The 20,921-nt window shown below is 43.5% G+C and overlaps 1 protein-coding gene across 1 annotated transcript in view; it reads right to left on the minus strand.

Moving 5' to 3' along the window:
* Nucleotides 1-20,921, minus strand: part of adissp (adipose secreted signaling protein) — a 134,735-nt gene that overhangs the window by 71,878 nt on the left and 41,936 nt on the right. The gene's annotated exons all lie outside the window — the stretch shown is intronic.

The following is a 20,921-nucleotide window of genomic DNA, read 5'->3' on the forward strand; positions in this document are numbered from 1 at the left end:
AAAGTCACATGTAGACCAGACTAGGTAATGATGGCAGATTTCTTTCTCTGAAAGTAAATGAGATGGGTCTTTCCCCCAACAATCAATTCATGATGTTCATTAGACTCTTAATTCCAGATTTTTATTGAATTCAAATTCTACCATCTACCATAGCAGGGTTCAAACCTGGGTTCCTGGAACCTACCTAGGTCCCAGGATTAACAATCCATTGATAATTCCATGAGGTCATCACCTCCTCTGTTGCCCTATTAACACCGTAGACGTCACCAGCCTTCCTTCTTGTTTCTGATGGAATGACATGACACAGAATAACTACTATTGAGAGCGGCACAGTGGCTCAGCAGTTAGCACTGCTGCCTCACCGCGCCAGGGATGGAGGTTCGATTCCAGCCTCAGGCAGATTGTCTGTGGGGAGTTTGCACATTCTCCCTGTGTCTGTGTGGGTTTCCTCCGGGTGCTCCGGTTTCCTCCCACAATCCAAAGATGTGCAGGTTAGGTGAATTGACCGTGCTAAATTGCCCATAGTGTTAGGTGCATTAGTCAGAGGGAAATGGGTCTGAGTGAGTTACTCTTTGGAGGGTCGGTGTGGACCTGTTGGGCCAAAGGGCCTGTTTGCACACTGTAAGGAATCGAATCTAAAATCTAATCAGTGTGGTGCTGGTAAAGCACAAGCAGGTCAGGCAGCATCTGAGGAGCAGGAAAATTGATGTTGATTTTCCAGCACCACACTCTCGACTCTAACCTGCAGTACTCACTTGCACCTACTGAATAATTATTGTCAGGCCTTTTGCTTTGGAAGTTGGGGAAGAAATCAATAAACACCTTTGCCACAAAAACATTACTGCAGATCAACAACTCTCTTGGCCTCAACAGCTTGAGGATCAACTGCAGATTTCCAATTTGAGATTTATAGATATTTGATCATTTTCCACATTGAGGGATATGGAGCCAAGGTGGGTCAATGTGATCTGTCGCTCAGTCCAATAATCCCAATGAATGGCAGAAGGTCCCCAAAAAGCTGAATGCGTTTACCATTCATTGCTCATTGTTAGACAGTGCTGTGTAACATCAAAATTTTGGATAGGGACAATGAAAGAAAGTCGTGTATTCACTAATAATCCCAACAGTGTTCATAAAGCAGTAGGAGCAGAAGGCCATTCAGCCCATCGAGTTTGTTCTCCCATTAATCCTCGACCCCACTTTCCTCCCTTATCCCATAATTCTGGATTTCCTTGACAGATTAAAAATTAGTCTATCACAGCATTGAATATACTCAAAGACTCAGCCTCGACAGCCCTTTGAGGTAAAGAATTCTGCAGATTCATGATCTCCTGAGAGAAAAAAAATCTTCTCATCAGCTAACCCCTTATTCCAAGATTGTGCCCTCCAGTCTCGGACCCTCCCACTACTCTGAAGCAGTTTTTTTAAAAAAAGCCTGGATTTTACAGTTAGGAGAAAAGGAAGGAGGTTGCTCTGATCTCTGATCAGAGAAAGTTGCCTGCGATGATCTTGTGATCTCTCAGGGATCGTTTGCAAAGGTTAAATCTGGCACCAGGTCAAGAGGATCTCTTGGCATGCAGCAACAGTGATGTCATTTGAGAAGCAGCCAATCCCTTTAAGTATTCACACGGGCTGCAGTCCAGCACTTCACACCCTTCATTTGCAATCTAATTACAAAATGACTCATGTTTTATTTTAAAGTAAAAAGAACAGCTAACTTTTAGAAGGGCCTATGAATATGTGTGGGTTTTGTTTTTATTTAATATCAGAATGAAGAAGCTTAAGATTCCAGAAATATAGAATGAGTTTTTGTCAGGGTCAGGGAGGATTGTTTTTAGAATAATTATGAAGTCAGTAAATTGTTCAAATCCCAGTTTACACCTGATGCAACAAGGTGCAACTATTACAGACCATTTTACAGCAAGACTCAGTGTTAGGCCTGGATATTCTCGGAAATTCTTAGACTTCCCACTGCTGACCCTCTGAATGTGTCTCCCCTACTTGTACACCGCTTCCAACCTCTTCAGTGAGGCAGTTTGAAAAACTGAAAGAAAAACATTCTCCTCCTCTTGGTTTTCAATGGGAAACTCCCTAATTACAAATTCTCTCAAAACAGGAAATATCGTCTCCACATCTACGCTGACAAGGTCCCTCAGGGTCCTTTGTTACATTCAAGTCATCTCTTACTCGCTTAAAACTAGAGCAGATACAATCTAGGCCTCCTTCATAACACAATACACCCATTCCCTGTATTAGTCTAACAAAAACAGAAGCTGCTGGAAAAGCTCAGTAGGTCTGGCACCATCCGTGAAGAGAAATCAGAGAGTTAACATTTCAGGTCTGGTGACCCTTCCTCAGAACTAGAATAAATGTTTCACTGCACCCGCTGTTCTTTCCGCTTTTAAATTAGTCTAATAAACCTTCCCTCGATTGCTCCACTATATTTACACACATCCTTCATCAAGAAAGACCAATACTGAACATAATACCGCAGATTTTACTTTTCATTCTTAAATGGGATGTGGGCGTCACTGGCAAGCACAACATTTGTTTGTCCATAACTTATAGGAACAGAAATTAGACCATTCAGCCCATCAATCATGGCTGATAAGTTTCTTAACCCCATTCTCCTGCTTTCTCCCCATAACCCTTAATACTCAAGAACCTATCTATCTCAGTCTTAAATATACTCAATGACCTGGCCTCCACAGTCTTCCGTAGCAATAAATTCCATAGATTCACCACTCACTGGCTGAAGAAGTTTCTCCTTGTCTCCTTTCTAAAAAGGCCTTCCCTTTACTCTCAGGCTCTGCCCTCGGGTCCGAGTCTCTCCTACCAATGGAGGCATCTTCCCAACATTTCTTCTGTCCAGGCCATTCAGTATTCTGTATGTTTCAATTAGATCCCCCCCCCCCATCCTTCTAAACTCCATTGAGTATAAACCTAGAGTCCTCAAACGTTCTTCTATGTTAAGCTTTTCATACCTGGAACAATTCTCGTGAATCTCCTCTGAACATGCTCCAGGCCAGTACATCCTTCCTGAGATATGGGGCCCAAAACTACTTAGATTAGATTGCCTACAGTGTGGAAACAGGCCCTTCAGCCCAACAAGTCCACAGTGACCCTCCGAAGAGTAACCCACCCAGACCCATTTCCCCCTGACTAATGCATCTAGCACTATGGACAATTTAGCATGGCCAATTCACATGACCTGCACATCTTTGGACTGTGGGAGGAAACCCAAACAGACATGGGGAAAATGCGCAAACTCCACACAGACAGTCACCCACCTGAGGCAGGAATTGAACCCGGGTCCCTGGTGCTGTGAGGCAGCAGTGCTAACCACTGAGCCACTGTGCCACCACAACCTCCTTAGGAGGTCACTTATTGTGAGGAGAGTTGTATATAAATCTACCAGCTCTCCTAATTACTCACATACTAACCTTGGCAATTCATGCAATAGCATTCCCAGATCCTTCTGCACTTCAAGACCTCACCTTCTCTCACCACGTTCCTTTCTCCTTGCCAAAAACGGTTACTTTCATACATCATAATATATTTGCCAAGTGCTTACTCAGGCCCCGCACCTACCTTTGTCCTCCTGCAGCCTCCTTGCATCCTCTTTCCAATTTCTTTTTCTACCTATCATTGTGGCATTAATAAACTTGGACATCATACCTCTGGTCTCTTAGTCAAAGTCATTGACAGAAATTGAAAACTGTTGAGGCACCAGCACTGATCCCAGTGGCACACGGCTTGTTACATCTTGCCAAACTGAATAAGATCCATTAATGCTTATTTTTGGGCTCCTTGGTAGCTAGCCAATCTTGATCCATACCAATATGTTCCCCTCAGTCCCATGTGCTTTCATTTTCCACAATAATCTTTGACATCGCACCTTATAAAAGTTCCTTCTGGAAATCTAAATCCATGTATATTAATTCTTCAAAAGAACTTCAATAAGTTGGTTAAAATGATTTCCCTTGTACTGAACTTAATAAGCAACTAACATCTGTCCTACGATCAATGTTAAGTTAATTTGTCTGTAATTTATGACTTTGTTATTCTAAAAGAGTGAGACAGAGTCACAGTAACGATTTTCCACTCTCCTGAAACCATCCCAATCCTCAGGAGTTTTAGAAAATTAAAATCAACATGAAGTCTCTCATAAATCATTTATTATAAGATCCTAGGATAAAGTCCATCAGAAATTGGGATTCATCAGCCTGCACTCCACCAATTTGCCTCATGCAACATCACTAGAGCTGTAATTTTGAGTTCTTCAGTCCCTTCGGTTTCCTGACTTCCAGCTATTACTGGAAAGTTACGCGTATTCTCTGTAGTGAAGTCTGGTACAAAATACCATCTCCTTATTGTCCCACTGTTAATTCCTCAGAGTCACTTTCTTTAAGACAACCCCTCACTTTAACAGCATTTCACCTAAAACTATAGAAACTCTTCGGGACGGCAGGATGGCTCAGTGGTTAGTACTGCTACCTCACAGCACCAGGGTCCCAGGTTCGATTCCAGCCTTGGGCAACTGTCTGTGTGGAGTTTGCACATTGGACTGTTGGAGGAAACCGGAGGAAATCCACACAGACACTGGGACAAACATGTGCAGGTCAGGTGAATTGACCATGCTGAATTGCCCGTAGTGAAAGGTGCATCAGAGGAAAATGGATCTGGATGGGTTACTCTGCGGAGGGTTGGTGTGGACTGGTTGGGCCGAAGGGCTTGTTTTCACACTGTAGGAATTCTAATCATATAAAGAATAAGATCATGAGGGGCATGGATAGGGTAAATAAACAAGGTCTTTTCCCTGGGATGGCAGGAGTCCAAAACTTGAGGGTGTGGGTTTAAACAGAGAGGAAAGATATAAAAGGGACCTAAGGGGCAACATTCCCCATGCAGAGGGTGATGTGTGTATGGAATGAGCTGCCAGAGGAAGTGGTGGAGGCTGGTACACACACAACATTTAAAAGGCATCTGGATGGGTATATGAATAGGAAGGGTTTAGAGTGATATGGGCCAAATGCTGGCAAATGGGACTAGATTAATTAAGGATATCTGGTTGGCACAGATGAGCTGGTCCGAAGGGTCTGTTTCCATGCTGTACATCTCTATGACTCTGTTTTCTATATTTCTAACATGCTTTCTCTAATTTTTTGCTCCTCATTAATCGTTCAGGTCATCTTTTCTGCTTTTAATATTTTTCAGGAAGAAAATCTGCCAGCTGTGACCTACATGTTACTCCAGAATAATATGACTGACTCTTTGGTTCCCTCTTAAAGGCAATTAAGGATGAACAACGAATGCTGGCCTTGCCAGTGATACCTACATCCTTTGAAAGAGGATGATAGCTTGGCAGATGGAAGAGTGAATGGGCATGGTTGGATTATTGTCAAGAGCTGGTACAGAGTTGATGGAAGGAATGGTCATCTTCTGTGCTGTAAGGATTGAATGACTCCATGACTTACAGTAAGTCCAAGAATCAGGGGTAGGCCATTCAGGACTGCGATGAGGAAGAATTTCTTCACACAAAGCTGTGATCTGGTGGAATTTTTTCCTCACAGGATGCAGTTGGGGCCAGTTCATTAGAAATGTTCAAGAGGGAGCAGGACGTGGCTCTTGCTGCCAAAGGGATCCAGGAGTATGGGGAGAGAGAGAGAGAGAGAGAGAGAGAGAGTGGATTCCAGAGATTGCATGATCAGCCAAGATCATATTGGATGATGAAGCTTGCTCGAAGGGCTGAATGGCCTCCTCCTGCACTTTTTGTCTATGATTCTATCACAACAACATCTCTATAATTGCTCTTCATTCAGAACAGGCACAAAATATTAGCAGGCTGTAAGCATTGCACATTCAGTTGAAAACGGTCTTTTTTTTTCAATTTATACCTTCCTCATGAGGAGAAAGCATTGTTTATACATGTACGAAAAGCCATTAAAAGCTTTCTCAAATCAAATACCAGGTCAGAGACTAGTACTCGTAGAAATCAGCGTAACAGGCAATCAATCGGGATAATTGGTTTTGGAAATTGCCATGGGTTTCACTTTATAACAGATTTTAAACAAGCATATTTGTTGCAAATGTGTTGCTGGTCAAAGCACAGCAGGTTAGGCAGCATCTCAGGAATAGAGAATTCGACGTTTCGAGCATAATGCTCGAAACGTCGAATTCTCTATTCCTGAGATGCTGCCTAACCTGCTGTGCTTTGACCAGCAACACATTTGCAGCTGTGATCTCCAGCATCTGCAGACCTCATTTTTTACTCGAATATTTGTTGCAAATTCACACACTGAAAACCCATAACTGCATGACAGCGACGGTATGGCTCAGCATAGTGCATGGGGATGTGAGTGCATTACCAGAACCAGGTGAGATCAGCAGAGAAAAGATCATGACCTGGCGTAGTCTTCAAGGGAAGCTCAACATAACATCTATTGACTTATCTACCTGGCCTTCTAGAAGGTCTTTGATAAGGTGCCGCACAGGAGGCTACTGAGTAAGATAAGAGAAGATTAGATTCCCTACAGTGTGGAAACAGGCCCTTTGGCCCAACAATTCCACACCGACCCTCCAAAGACTAACCCACCCAGACCCATTTCCTTCGGACTAATGCACATAACACTATGGGCAATTGAGCATGGCCAATTCACCTGACCTGCACATCTTTGGACTGTGGGAGGAAACCGGAGCACCCAAGGCCCATGGTGTCAGAGGCAAGGTGCTAGCATGGATAGAGGCTTGGCTGTCTGGCAGAAAGCAAGAGTGGGGATAAAAAAGGTCCTTCTCAGGATGGCAGCCGGTGACAAGTGGTGTTCCATAAGGCTCAGTGTTGGAACCACGACTTTTCACTTTATCAATTAATGATCTAAATGACGGAACTGGGAGGCATTCTGGCTAAGTTTGCGGATGATATAAAGATAGGTAGGGGGGCAGGTAGCACTGAGGCGGCAGGGAGGCTGCAGAAGGATTTGGGCAGGTTAGGAGAGTGGACAAAGAAATTACAGATGGAATACAACGTGGGAAAATGTGAGGTCAGGCACTCTGGTAGGAAGAATAGAGACATGGACTGTTTTCTAAATGGGGAGAAAATTCAGAAATCTGAAATGTAAAGAGATTTGGGAGTTCTAGTCCAGGATTCTTTCAAGGTAAACTTGCAGGTTGGGTCAGGAGTTAGGAAGGCAAATACAATGATGGCATTTTCTTTGAGAGGACTTGGATGTAAAAGAAGTGATGTACTTCAGAGGTTCTATAAGCCTCTGGTCAGACCACTCTTGGAGTATTGTGCGCAATTTTGGGCCTCCTACCTCAGGATGTACTGGTCTTGGAGTGTGTTCAAGGGGAGGTTCAAGAAAATTGTCCCAGGAATGAAAAGCTTAACATATGAGAACTCTGGGTTTATATTCGACGGATTTTAGAAGAATGATGGGGGGGGGTTTGAACTGAAACATACAGAATACTGAATGACCTCGACCGAGTGGATGTTAGGAAAATGTTTCAATTGGTAGGAGAGACTAGAACCAGAGGGCATAGCCTTACAGCAAAGGGAAGATCTTTTAGAACAGAGATAAGGAGAAATTTCTTCAGCCAGAGTGGTGAATCTATGGAATTCATTGCCACAGAAGACTGTGGAGGCCAGCTCATGGAATATATTTAAGACTGAGATAGATAGGTTCTTGATTGTCAAGGAGATCAAGGGTTACAGGGAGAAAGCAGGAGAATGGGGTTGAGAAACTCATCATCCATGATTGAATGACAGAGCAGACTCGATAGGCCAAGTGGCCTAATTTCTGCTCCTATGTCGTATGCTCTTATGGGCATCACATTCCTAATTTCCTTCAATTCTGAAGAAGAGTCATAGTGGACTCAAACGGTTAGGTGATTTTTTTTTGACTGCAAACGAAACCAAACAAGAAACACTCTTAAAAGCTTTTAAAAAGTTAGCGAAACTGGTGTGTGGTGTTCACACTGAAGTTTTATCCATGCAGTGCAAGTTGGGGGAAGGTGATGGTTGTAGCCAGAACTTCATTACGGCATGTGTGTAAAGCGTGGTTTGGTGGGCACAAGGTAGCTGATTCATCTGCACAATTGCAAACAATGGGTAAAGCCAAAGATCATCGAGCCTTACCACAACTCTGAATGGCTCTTGGGTAACTTCTGTTGCAAACAATACCATGAGAAGCCTTTGGACTGCTAGAAGGGTAGGTGGAGCATGAGACTTGCTCTGTACTGTAAAATAACTGAAGCCTCAAGAAAGCTAGCTTTTTTTTTCCGCCCGCAGTTGCTATTAGCTATTGCTTTTGACCAGTAACTAAGAGACTTTGTAATGAGAATACTGATCGCTTTGTGCGTCCTGTGAAAAAAAGTAAAAGAAGATTAACAACAAAGTCCTGGTGCTATTGAAAGGCAGTTCCTAGTTTTTTTTTCCCCTTTCATCCATAAAACCGATGTTTCATGTCATTATCTCTATTGCTTGTCTCTATGTATGTGCTGGGGATTTTAAAAAAAAAGGTTGATTTAAGATAGAACAGACTTAACATTGATAGTTTATTTGAAATTAGAATTCATTTATTTGTCCAAATAATAAGGGGTGGTAGGTATAGGACAGATGTTAGGGGTAGATTCTTCACACAGCGGGTTGTGAGTTCATGGAATGCCCTGCCCGTATCAGTGGTGAACTCTCCTTCTTTATGGTCATTTAAGCGGGCATTGGATAGGCATTTGGAAGTTATTGGGCTAGTATAGGTTAGGTAGGATTCGGTCGGCGCAACATCGAGGGCCGAAGGGCCTGTACTGCGCTGTATCCTTCTATGTTCTATGTTCTAATAGTTTTATTAGGCATAGGAACTTGGCCAGTGTTTTAGTTCACTTTGCATTAAATGATCAACTTTGGTTAAAACCTTGGGAGTAGTGGGACTTGAAAATTAGTGGATTTGCCCAGCGGGTGGTAACTGTACTTTGTAATAAAATATGCCAAGACATTACATTGGAGGCTTGATGAATAAAATACCACATAAGAGAGATAACCAAAACTATTTTAAACAAAGCAGGTTTTAAGGGTCTACAAGAAAACAGTGGTTGCAAAGTGGAGAGATTGTGGCAGACAATTGCAGAGCTATCGGCCGTTAAAAGCTGAAGGCACAGGCTTCAATAGAGAAGTTCAGATGAAAGGTAATGTAACGTGAACTCTCCACAAATGCTACCTGAGCTTTTTCAGCTTTTTATAAAGTGATAGAAACTGGTTTTACTGAGGCGGCCAGAACTGGAGAAACACTAACATCCTATGGGGAGCCTTAAATCAACCTGTTCAGGGATTGCAAAGTTAAAAATCACACAACACCAGGTTATAGTCCAACAGGTTTAATTGGAAGCTTCCTCAATTAATGTATAATGTATAATGTATAATGAAAAATTAATGTACAACGTTTCTATGTATAATTTCAGTTACATCACATTGTAAAGTTTTGCTATACATTCTGTGTGTTAGGACTGAACCCTTCACTATCACCTGATGAAAGAGCGTCGCTCCGAAAGCTAGCGTGCTTCCAATTAAACTTGTTGGACTATAACCTGGTGTTGTGATTTGTAACTTTGTACACCCCAGTCCAACATCGGTATCTCCAAATCATGTTCAGGGATGGAAGAGGTAGGACTTGAACTGAGACCTCTTAGTTCAGAATCGTAGGTAGGGTCACTACCATGGGCACAGGACTAAAATATAGAACGACTGATGGCATGACACACAACGAGGGCAGGCGGGACTTGAACCTAGAACGTCTGGAATAGTCGTAGAGACACTATCACTGTGCAAATTTTACAAGTGAGGTATTACCGGATTGGTAACCTACGTAGGTCAGATAGCAAAAAAGGTGAGGAGTGACAGGGACTAGGTTTGGGAGAGGACAATGTAGGTTTGAGATCTCCTTTTTTTTGTCATATGATGGCGTTGCATGGGAAAGCCCATTAAAACCATGAGCGTCATTTCATAGAATCCGATGTGTGGAAACAGACCATGCAGCCCAACAAGTCCACACAGCTCTTCCAAAGAGGATCCCAACCTCTTATCCCATTCCTGAAATCCTGCATTTCCCATACCTAACCCATACGTCCCTGAACACTACGGATAATGCAGCATGGCCTATCCACCTGACCTGCACATCTTTGGACTGAGAGAGGAAACCTGAGCACCCAGAGGTATCCACGCAGACACTGGGAGAACGTGCAAGTTACACACAGACAGTCACCTGAGGCTGGAATCGAACCAGGGTCCCTGGTGCTAAGAGGCAGTAGTGCTAACCACTGAGCCACTGTGCTACCCTTCATTTTTCAACCTTTAATCCTATTCCCTGCCAGTCGTGTCATAGCTGAACACTCCATCTATATTGTATACTATACATGAAAGAAACACTGCTCTGAAATTGTGTTTAATGTTTGTCCATATCTTCAATTCGATTTTTCCTTTATCATTCTGAATACCAGATTGCAGCAACATCACTTTGATTATACCATCAGGTATCAGCATGTGAAACACGCAGCAGAAACATGACCTGCACAGAAATGGCAATTGATTCTTTTCAGCATTAAAAAACAAATACTCCCTGAACACAGGCAAAGGTAGTCTGGATTGCCTGCAGCTTCTGCAGCGCCGAGGGGCTCCTAGTGCCAACTTGTGGCTGCTGAAGTGGCAAAGTCCACTTTGGGTTACTGGGCAATTGAGCATGTCCATTTCACCAGACCTGCACGTCTTTGGGCTACACCCAGTACAGATTCATGGCGGCAGTGAGTTGGGGTGGGAGGGCGGAGGGGAGTTTGGACGCAGCTGCATCGATGTGGTGGTGACGGCTTTGGGCCAGTGCAGTACCCGGTAACAATCAGTAGGATCTGCATTGGCGAGATCCAGTGAGGACTCAATGGTGAGGGAGTCGGTGGAGGGGAGTTGGCACTGAAGAGTAGCCGGCTCTCGTTCCCATGGCGACGGGGTGAAGTGGACTCGTGCCTGACCCCATGGCCCATGGGCGGAGCACTTAACAAGAGGGACTATAATTTCATTTTTCTGCCTTTATATTCTCTGTTTTAGTTTATTTTTGTATTTTACGATGATGCTGGAGTGTGGGGACACCATACAGATAGCTCTTCTTTAACCGAATGGTTGGGTTCTTGTACAACCCCACGTTACAGAAAACTTCAGAAACCTCGCTAAAGCATGGGCAATGTAATCACTTTACAGCCAACATACGTTTTAAAAGTTCACGCTTTAGAATCAGTGTCACTAATTCGTCAATCGGGTTACAGCGAGCAAACTTACAACGTGGGTTACAGTGAATTCATGTTAGCAGAATGATCTATACAATGATTTTTAATCTGTTTTGTAATAAGATATGCGTGGCAATAAATAAATTAAATTAAATCAAATCAAAATCAAATCAAATCTCCTGCCTTCAGTCATTAACCCCTTTGGACCTCTTGAGCACAAAGATGTGCAGGTCAGGTGAATCGGCCATGCTAAATTGCCCATAGTGCTAGGTGCATGAGACAGAGGGAAATGGGTCTGAGTGGGTTACACTTTGGAGGGTCGGTGTGGACCGGTTGGGCCAAAGTGCCTGTTTCCACACAGTCAGGAATATAATCTAATCGTGTAACTCTCCAATCCTCTGCCTTCCCTCACTTAAACAACATTTGCAGCACATGAGATCTTTAGGATCAATGTCAAGTCTTTGAAAGAGCGACTGAGCACCTTCCACTCCACTGCCTTTTCCCCCAGGCCCTATCGCTTTCGCTCTCCAGATAATGATTCAGTTTGGTTTTAAAATTCATGATAGAAACTGCATCGACAATGCACTCAGGCACTGCATTCCAGATTCTAACCACATGCAACAAAACGAATCCTAATTAACAAAAGAGTAAATCAGCTTAAATTGGTGTCTTGTTGTCATTGATCATTTCATATGGAACAGTTTCTCCGTATCTACTGCCCAGACTCCTCATGGTTTTGAATACCTCAAACAGAGCCACACTCAATCCTGCCTTCTAGAAGGTGAACAGCTTCTGTAATCTGCACCACTGAAGGTTCCTCACCCCTGCAGACAATCTGGTGAAATTCTTTGTGCATGTCTCTAGGGTTAGGGAGAGGCTGAATAGGCAGAGGCTGTTTTCTCTGAAGTGTCGAAGGCTAGGGGTGACCTTCGAGGCTTATAAAATCATGAGGGACACAGCTGGATAAATAGACAAAGTCTTTTCCCTGGGACAGGGGAGGCCAGAACTTAAGAGGGTATAGGCTTAAGGTGAGGTGGGGGGGGAAATTTATAAAGGAACCCAAGGGGCAACCTTTTCATGCAGACGATGGCATGTGTATGGAATGAGCTGCCAGAGGAAGTGGTGGAGGCTGGTGGAATTACAATATTTAAAATGAATTGGCCAAGCTAAATTGCCCATTGTGTTAGGTGCATTAGTCAGGGGTGAATGTAGGGGGGTGGGTTGCTCTTTGGAGTGTCGGTGTGGACTTGTCGGGCTGAAGGGCCTGTTTCCACACTGTAGGTAATCTAATCTAAAAGGCATCTGGATAGGTAAAAGAATAGGTTTAGAGAGATATGGGCCAAGTGTTGGCAAAGGGGACGAGATGAGATTCAGATATCTTGTCAGCATGGATGAGTTGGACCGAAAGGTCTGTTTATGTGCTGTACATCTCTATGACTCTCGGGCCTTCAACATCCTTATGCGGTGTACAGGACAATGCTCCAACTGAGGTGGAATCAATGTAATAAACGGGTTTCATATAACCCCCATTTTTTAACTAAATAATTCTCTACATTCACTTTATGAAGTCCGCGATGCCATTTACTGGTTCACAACACACTCTCAATGTTCACCGACACCTTCAATGACTTGTGTATGTGTTCTCCCAGGTCCCCCTACTCCTGCTCTCCTCTCTTTAGGAATCTGCTCTTTATTTTATTTCTTTTATTTAAATTCTTTCACGGGATGTGGGTGCCACTGCTGAGCCAGTATCCACTGCCTGTCCCGAATTACCCTCGAGAAGGTGGTGGTGATCTACCTTCTTGAATGGCAGCAATCCCTGGGCTGTAGGTCCCAAGCACGTTGCTGTTAAGATAGGACTTCGGAAGAAAAATGAATCAAATAGTCCAGCCTTGGCTTTCCTGAGCCAAGTCAACAAATTCACACAATACTTCATTCAAACTCTCCAGCCCAAACCATGTCACAGTCAGAGTCATTACAGAACACAGGGATGCCTTTCGGCCCTTCAAGGCAGTACTAGCTCTCCACTGAGCTCAGGTGAAATACATGAAATCAGTGGATGGACATTATCTGTAACTGTTTTGAAAGAATTAACCATCCAGCCATTGGCTTGACATCAAAATCAAGAATGAGCTGGACAGAGGAGATAGGGTGGAGCTGTTTCAAATGTAAAAGAGAGAGAGGGCAAAGATTTAAACTGAGGGGCAAACGAAGCAAGGGTGAGGTGAGTAAAACAAATCCTCTCTCACATGGGATGTAGTGTGGGTGGCAGAACTCACTGCCCTGGAAAAGGTGCTGGAGGAAAGTTCAATTGAGACATTTGAGAATTCATCGGATTTCTTTTGGATTGTAATGATGTGCAGGGTCGCAGGACTAAGGCGGGAGATTGGCAGGCTTGATGGGCCGGTTCTATAACAATTTAGATTCTCGACAACTAGAAGCCGACTGATCAGAACACAAATACTAAACCCGTACCAGATAGACACAGATTATTCAGAGCAAGGAGCAGGCTGTTTGGCACAGCTACCAGTGCATTTCCTATCCACCCCAACACACACAAAAGAAGTTGCATCAAGACACTATTCAAAAAGGGCTACAACACACTGCAGCACACCAGAACTGCAAAAAGCGGAAGAAGAATACCTATACAACGTATTCGCCAAAAACGGATACCCGCGCAATTTCATCAACAGATGCCTAAGGGAAAGACAACGGAACGAGGACATGCCACAACCCAAAGGACTAGCCACACTACCATACATCAAGAGCATTTCAGAATGACAGCCAGACTACTGCGGCCACTAGGACTCATAACAGCACACAAACCAACAGCCACTCTCAGACAACAACTCACCAGAACGAAGGATCCGATACCCAGCATGAGCAAAACCAATGTAGTATACAAAATCCCATGCAAGGACTGCACAAAACACTACACAGGACAAACAGGAAGACAGCTAACGATCCATATCCATGAACACCAACTAGCCACGAAATGACACGACCAGCTATCCTTAGTAGCCACACACGCAGATGACAAGTGACATGAATTCGACTGGGACAACACTACTATTATAGGATAAGCCAGAGAACAGCCAGGGAATTCCTAGAGGCATGGCACTCATCCACAGATTCAATCAATAAGCACATCGACCTGGACCCAATATACCGACCACTGCAACGGACAGCTGGAACTGACAACCGGAAGCGGCAGATTCAAACCACTACAAATGCCGGAGGAAAGATCACAGAAGCGCTTCACAGGACACTCCCAAGCACTGAGGATGTCACCTAGAAAGGGGACAAAACGTCTGCAACACAAATTCCCAGCTCGGCAAACAGAACCACAACAATGAGCACCCGAGCCACAAATCTTCTCAAAAACTTTGAATTTCCTATCAGTTTATTCAACTTGCCTCAGGATTTTTAAAATAAATCTATTCACATCTTGTGTATACATCCAGTTTCCTTTTGAAAGCAACTAAGTTCCAGTACTATGGTCCATGTTCTAACATTGAATGTTTTCTTTGGACCTCCAAATTCTATTTGATTGTCTTACTGAATAAGAGAGAGAGAGAGAGAGAGAGACACAGAGACAGAGAGAGAGGGGGGGAGAGACTGAGACAGAGAGAGACAGAGAGAGAGAGACACAGAGAGAGAGAGAGAAAGAGACAGAGAGAGAGACAGAGAGAAAGAGACACAGACAGACAGAGAGACACAGAGAGAGAGAGAGAGACAGAGACAGACAGAGAAACGTAATAGCCGTTTAACAAAAGGTCACTATACCTCAGGCAAGGGGAGAACTTGAGAAGGAGAGTCCTTCAATGTTAACCCCAGACAGTGAGAGAATTTGGCATAATTCTGCATTGCAAACCAGCTATCCAGCCAACTAAGCTAACCAACCTCATGTAATAGTAATTTAATATATTTATGAATTTAATGGTAACTACCTATTCCAAAGATAAAATGCTATCTCTTTCTCTCTCTTCACAGATGCAGTCAGACATGCTGAGTATCACCAGTGCTTTGTTTTAATGTCAGACCTCCAGCGTCCACAGTATTTTGCATTAGTTTGAGCACTGATAGAAATTGGCTGGCTGGTAGAAAACAGAGTTGGAATAAATGGGTCCCTGTCTGATGGGTGGAGTCTCAACTTTTGACAATTCACATCAATGACCTAGCTACAGGCTGTGAAGGCACAGTCGCTGAATATGCAGATCTCAAAAATAGATGGAATGTTCTGTAATGCAAAAGAAGATCCACATCTGGATGCAAACCCACACAGAGGTTCTGAGTGAAAGGGCAAACATCTGGCACATGGAATGTAATTTGGGAAAATGTAAAGTTCTTTAGTTGGCCAGAAAAAATTAAAGAGTATTTAATTAAACAGACAATGAGTAGAGAATCGGGATACAGAGGATTCAAGGTGTTCCAGTGGATGAGTCACAATGCATTAGTATTCAGATGGGGTATGTACTGAAAGCAGCTAATGGCAATGCTATCCTTTATTACTTTTATGTTATATTATGCAAGTAACGATGTTATGCTTCATGTTTTGAATAAGTGTGCAGTTTTGGTCTCCTTAAAATGACCTTCACGGTGGCTCAGTGGTCAGCACTGCTGCCTCACATTGCCAGGGACCCAGCTTCGATTCCACCCTCAAGTGACTGTCTGTGTGGAGTTTGCACATTCATCCAGTGTCTGCGTGGCTTTCCTCCGGGTGCTCCGGTTTCCTCCCACAGTCCAAAAGATGTGCAGGTCAGGTGGACTGGCCATGCTAAATTGCCTATTATGTCCAGGGATGTGCATGCTAGATGGATTAGCCATGGGAAATGGAGGGTTACAGGGATAAAGTAAAGGTGGGTCTGGGTGGGATGTTTCTCAGAGAGTCGGTGTGGACTTGATGGGCCAAATGGCCTGCTTCCACATTTGTAGGGATTCGATGACTAAAAGCATAGGTTGGATAGACAGTGTTTATCTTCTACCGGAGGGGTAACCAGCAAGTTGAAGTTAAGAGATTTTGGATGGTCTTGTGAAGATTGACATGAAGGGCTTTTGCCTGAAAAGTCGATTCCCCTGCTTCTTGGATGCTGCCTGACCTGCTATACTTTTCCAGCACCACACTCTCGACTCTAATCTCCAGCATCTGCAGTCCTCACTTTCGCCTATGGAAAAGGACATTCACTCTCAGGGAGAGTTCAGAAAGATTGGCAGCTGTTTCTAAAATTAGGAATCTCTGTTTTAAAGGCAGAGAGAGAGAGAGAGCGCTGTATGACTTTGAAACTCTCAACCTCAAGACAATGGATGTGAAGATCATTGAATATTTTTAAAACTGACCATTAGTCGGCCTGCAAGATTCGTGTCAGTCAAGGAAATCAAAGGGGTAAGTTAATCAGGGGTAAATGGGAAATGTGACATTCAAAACCCAAACAGATCAGTGATTATAGTATGGAATGCTGCAGTGGAACGGAGGGGCCAAATGGCCTACAGCTGCTTTGATTTCTCACCTGATAAAAGGCGTGTCAGAGAGGTGAAAATAGGCAATCTTAACAGTGGAACAAATGCATGGTTGGAAGATCAGCTCATGGTCAAAACTGGCATCGCAGTGCAAACAACCCAATCTGGTCTTAAAAAGTATAGTTTCAGGAAAAAGGCTGAAATTAGTAGTAAACAGGATCTGGAATAAATATTTTCAGAATTCCCAATATTTAATTGAAGAGGATTTCTGCACATCTAGCCCTCGTTATGGAGACAGCAGTCTGATCATTTTAGTGGCAGTAGGAGGGGTCAGGAGAGCTGATGGAGAGGTAGAGCAGGGCATCGTCAGTGTACATAGAGATGTACAGCATGGAAACAGACCCTTTGGTCCAACTCGTCCATGCCAACCAGATATCCCAACTTAATCTAGTCCTACCTGCCAGCACCCAGCCAATATTCCGCCAAACCCTTCCTATTCATATACCCATCCAAATGCCTCTTAAATGTTGCAATTGTACCAGCCTCCACCACATCCTCTGGCAGCTCATTCCATACACGTACCATCCTCTGCGTGAAAAAGTTGCCCCTTCGGTCTCTTTTACATCTTTCCCCTCTCACTTTAAACCTATGCCCCCTAGTTCTGGACTGCCCCACCACAGAGAAAAGACTGTCTATTCATCCTATCCATGCCTCTCATCATTTTATAAACCTCTATGAGGTCACCCCTCAGCCTCCAATGCTCCAAGAAAAATAGCACCAGCCTATTCAACATCTCCCTATAGCTCAAATCCTTCAACCCTGGCAATATCCTTGTAAATCTTTTCTGAACCCTTTCAAGTTTCACAACATCCTTCCGATAGGAAGGAGACCAGAAGTGCACGCAATATTCCAACAGTGGCTTAACCAATGTCCTGTACAGCCGCAACATGACCTCCCAACTCCTGTACTCAATACTTAGACCAATAAAGGAAAGCATACCAAATGCCTTCTTCACTATCCTATCTACCTGCGACTCCACTTTCAAGGAACTATGACCTGCACTCCAAGGTCTCTTTGTTCAGCAACACTCCCTAGGACCTTACCATTAAGTGTATAAGTCCCGCTAGGATTTGCTTTCCCAAAATGCAGCACCTCATCTAAATTAAACTCCATCTGCCACTTCTCAGCCCACTGGCCCATCTGATCAAGATCCCGTTGTAATCTAAAGTAACCTTCTTTGCTGTCCACTACACCTCCAATTTCATCTGCTAACTTACTAACTGTACTTCTTATGCTCACATCCAAATCATTTATATAAAAAGATGAAAAGTGATGGTCCCAGCACCGATCCTTGTGGCACTCCACTGGTCACAAGCCTCCAGTCTGAAAAACAATTCTCCATCACACCCTCTGACTTCTACCTTTGAGCCAGTTCTGTATCCAAATGGCTAGTTCTCCCTTTATTCTGTGAGATTTAACCTTGTTAACCAGTCTCATATGGGAAACTTTGTCGAATGCCTTTCTGAAGTCCGTGTTGCCTCAAATGTATACAACTGAGGAGTTCTGAAAATACATCCAAGATCACCTATGTAAACATGATGATTACAGTGAGCTTTTCCTCTCCAAGAGAAGGTGAAATCCCAGCTTGCTCTTTCAGTTGCTCCTCCCAGAGTTACGAAGCCTCACTGAGTAATGCAACTGGCATCTTGACAGTTTACTAAATGTGACATAGAACATAGAACATAGAAGGATACAGCGCAGTACAGGCCCTTCGGCCCTCGATGTTGCGCCGACCGAATCCTACCTAACCTATACTAGCCCAATAACTTCCAAATGCCTATCCAATGCCCGCTTAAATGACCATAAAGAAGGAGAGTTCACCACTGATACGGGCAGGGCATTCCATGAACTCACAACCCGCTGTGTGAAGAATCTACCCCTAACATCTGTCCTATACCTACCACCCCTTAATTTAAAGCTATGTCCCCTAGTAACACCTGACTCCATTAGCGGTGACTGCAGCTTTTTTTTTGTGTTAAGATTATCCATAAGTATTCTAATATTCCAAGTATTAACTGTGTGTAGATGGAGAATGCATTAACCTCAGATGACCCTGTACAAAACATAACTCCATAGATATACATTAACTCAGTGTTGTAGCCCACTCTTCACCAGATTTCAAAACCGAACTTCATCTCACTGATTTTGCTCTTCGTATAAACAAATTAAATGTTGACATAGCACACAGGACCATAGTCTCTTTCAAGGGATCTGTTTTGTGGCTAGTCTTTTCGCTCTGTTAGCTCGATGGCTAGTTTACCACAAAGCGTGATGCCAACAGCGCAGTTCAGTTCTTGGTCAATCTCACCTGAGGTGTGGTGACCTTTAGGTTAAAGTCACCACCAATGGGGCTATGATGACTTTACATTGTATTCTTCTCAGAAACAACAAATCAACTTGCATTGTCTCAATCCAAAAAAATTAAAATCGCACTATTTAAGTTGTTGTGGGTATATTCACCGAGCTGGGAAATTGGTTTGCAGAGGTTTCGAGCCCCATCTAGGTGTCATCCGCAGTGCTGTGGAGCCTCCTGTGAAGCGCTACTGTCGGTCAGAATTTATTTGGTTTCGTTCCCACTGCTTCTGGCTGTTCATAGCAGCGGTCGGTATATTGGTCCTGGTCAATGTGTTTATGGATGGAGTCCATAAATGAGTGCCATGTCAAAACTAACCGCAATGCAGAAGGGAATTAACAAACTTGCACAAACTAACAAATCTAAAATAAACAAGAATTCTCAACTCAACATTTGATCACCTTTCATTAGAACTCTATTTTTCCTTCTGCAGATGATGCCTAGAATCACTGAATCCCAACAGTGCCATTCGGCCCTTCGAGTCTACACTGACCCTCTGAAGAGTATCCCACCCAAAACTAGCCCCATATCCCACATTTCCGGTGGCCAATCCACTTAACTTGCACGCCTTTGGACTGTGGGAGGAAACCCGCACAGACATGCAAACTCCATACAGACAGACAGTCACCCAAGGGTGGAATTGAACCCAGGTCTCTGGCACTATGAGGGAGCAGGGCTAACCACTGAGCTACCAGGACAGAACCATTAAGTACTGCCATTGCATTTTTTCTTCAAAAAAGAAATTCCACTCCCTTGTGTAATCCCTGGAAGTGGGCTGGTATGGAGGGTGCAAGGGAAGAGAAAGACCATGTTTGTAAGAATAAAAACACATACATGGTTAAATGAAAGTGCAGTTAAAGTCACAGATGTACAGCAAGTAAAAACAGACCCTTCAGTCCAACCAGATATCCTAAATTAATCTAGTCCCATTTGCCAGCATTTGGCCCATATCACTCTAAACCCTTCTTATTCATATACCCATCCAGATGCCTTTTAAATGTTGTAACTGTCCCAGCCTTCATTACTTCCTCTGGCAGCTCATTTCATACACGCACCACCCTCTGCATGGAAAAAAGTTGTTCCTTTGGTCCCTTTTAAAGCTTTTCCCTCTCACCCTAAACCTATGCCCTCTGGTTTTGGACTCGCCCACCCCAGGGAAAGGGTCTTGAGTATTCACCCTATCCATGCCCCTCATGATTTTATAAACCTCTATAAAAGGTCATCCCTCAGCCTCCAATAATCCAGGGAAAATAGCCCCAGCCTATTCAGTCTCTCCCTATAGTTCAACCCCTCCCAAACCTGGCAACATCCTTTTTATTCTTTTCTGCACCATTTCGAGTTTAATAACACTGGGATAACCTGTTTCCCTTCTGATATATTGGCAAGATTTTCTGCAGAAGAGGCTTTAATGACTCAAAGTGATGCATTGACTCTCCTTACACATTACAATGTGTACATTAATCACTCAAAACTGCTTGGCAATTATTTAGCTCACTCTGTCAGTCAGAACAGTGGAATTGAAAGAACAACAGACACACCAAATTCAATCACTACCACCTTCATTTACACAGCACCCTTAAGGTAGGTAAACATTAAGACCTATTTCTGGAAGGCACTGTAATCCTGCAAAATGGGCACTGAGCAATAACAGAGGTACTGGGGCAAAAGACCAAAACAAATATAGAGTCAAAGAGGCAGATTTTAAGGAACACCTTAATGGAGCCCGTGGTTTTACAGGAGAAAATTCCAGAACTGAAGGGATCAGCAATTCATAATAGAAGTCGGAAATTTG

The sequence above is a fragment of the Hemiscyllium ocellatum genome, chromosome 1, assembly GCF_020745735.1.
Source record: "Hemiscyllium ocellatum isolate sHemOce1 chromosome 1, sHemOce1.pat.X.cur, whole genome shotgun sequence".
NCBI lineage: Eukaryota > Metazoa > Chordata > Chondrichthyes > Orectolobiformes > Hemiscylliidae > Hemiscyllium > Hemiscyllium ocellatum.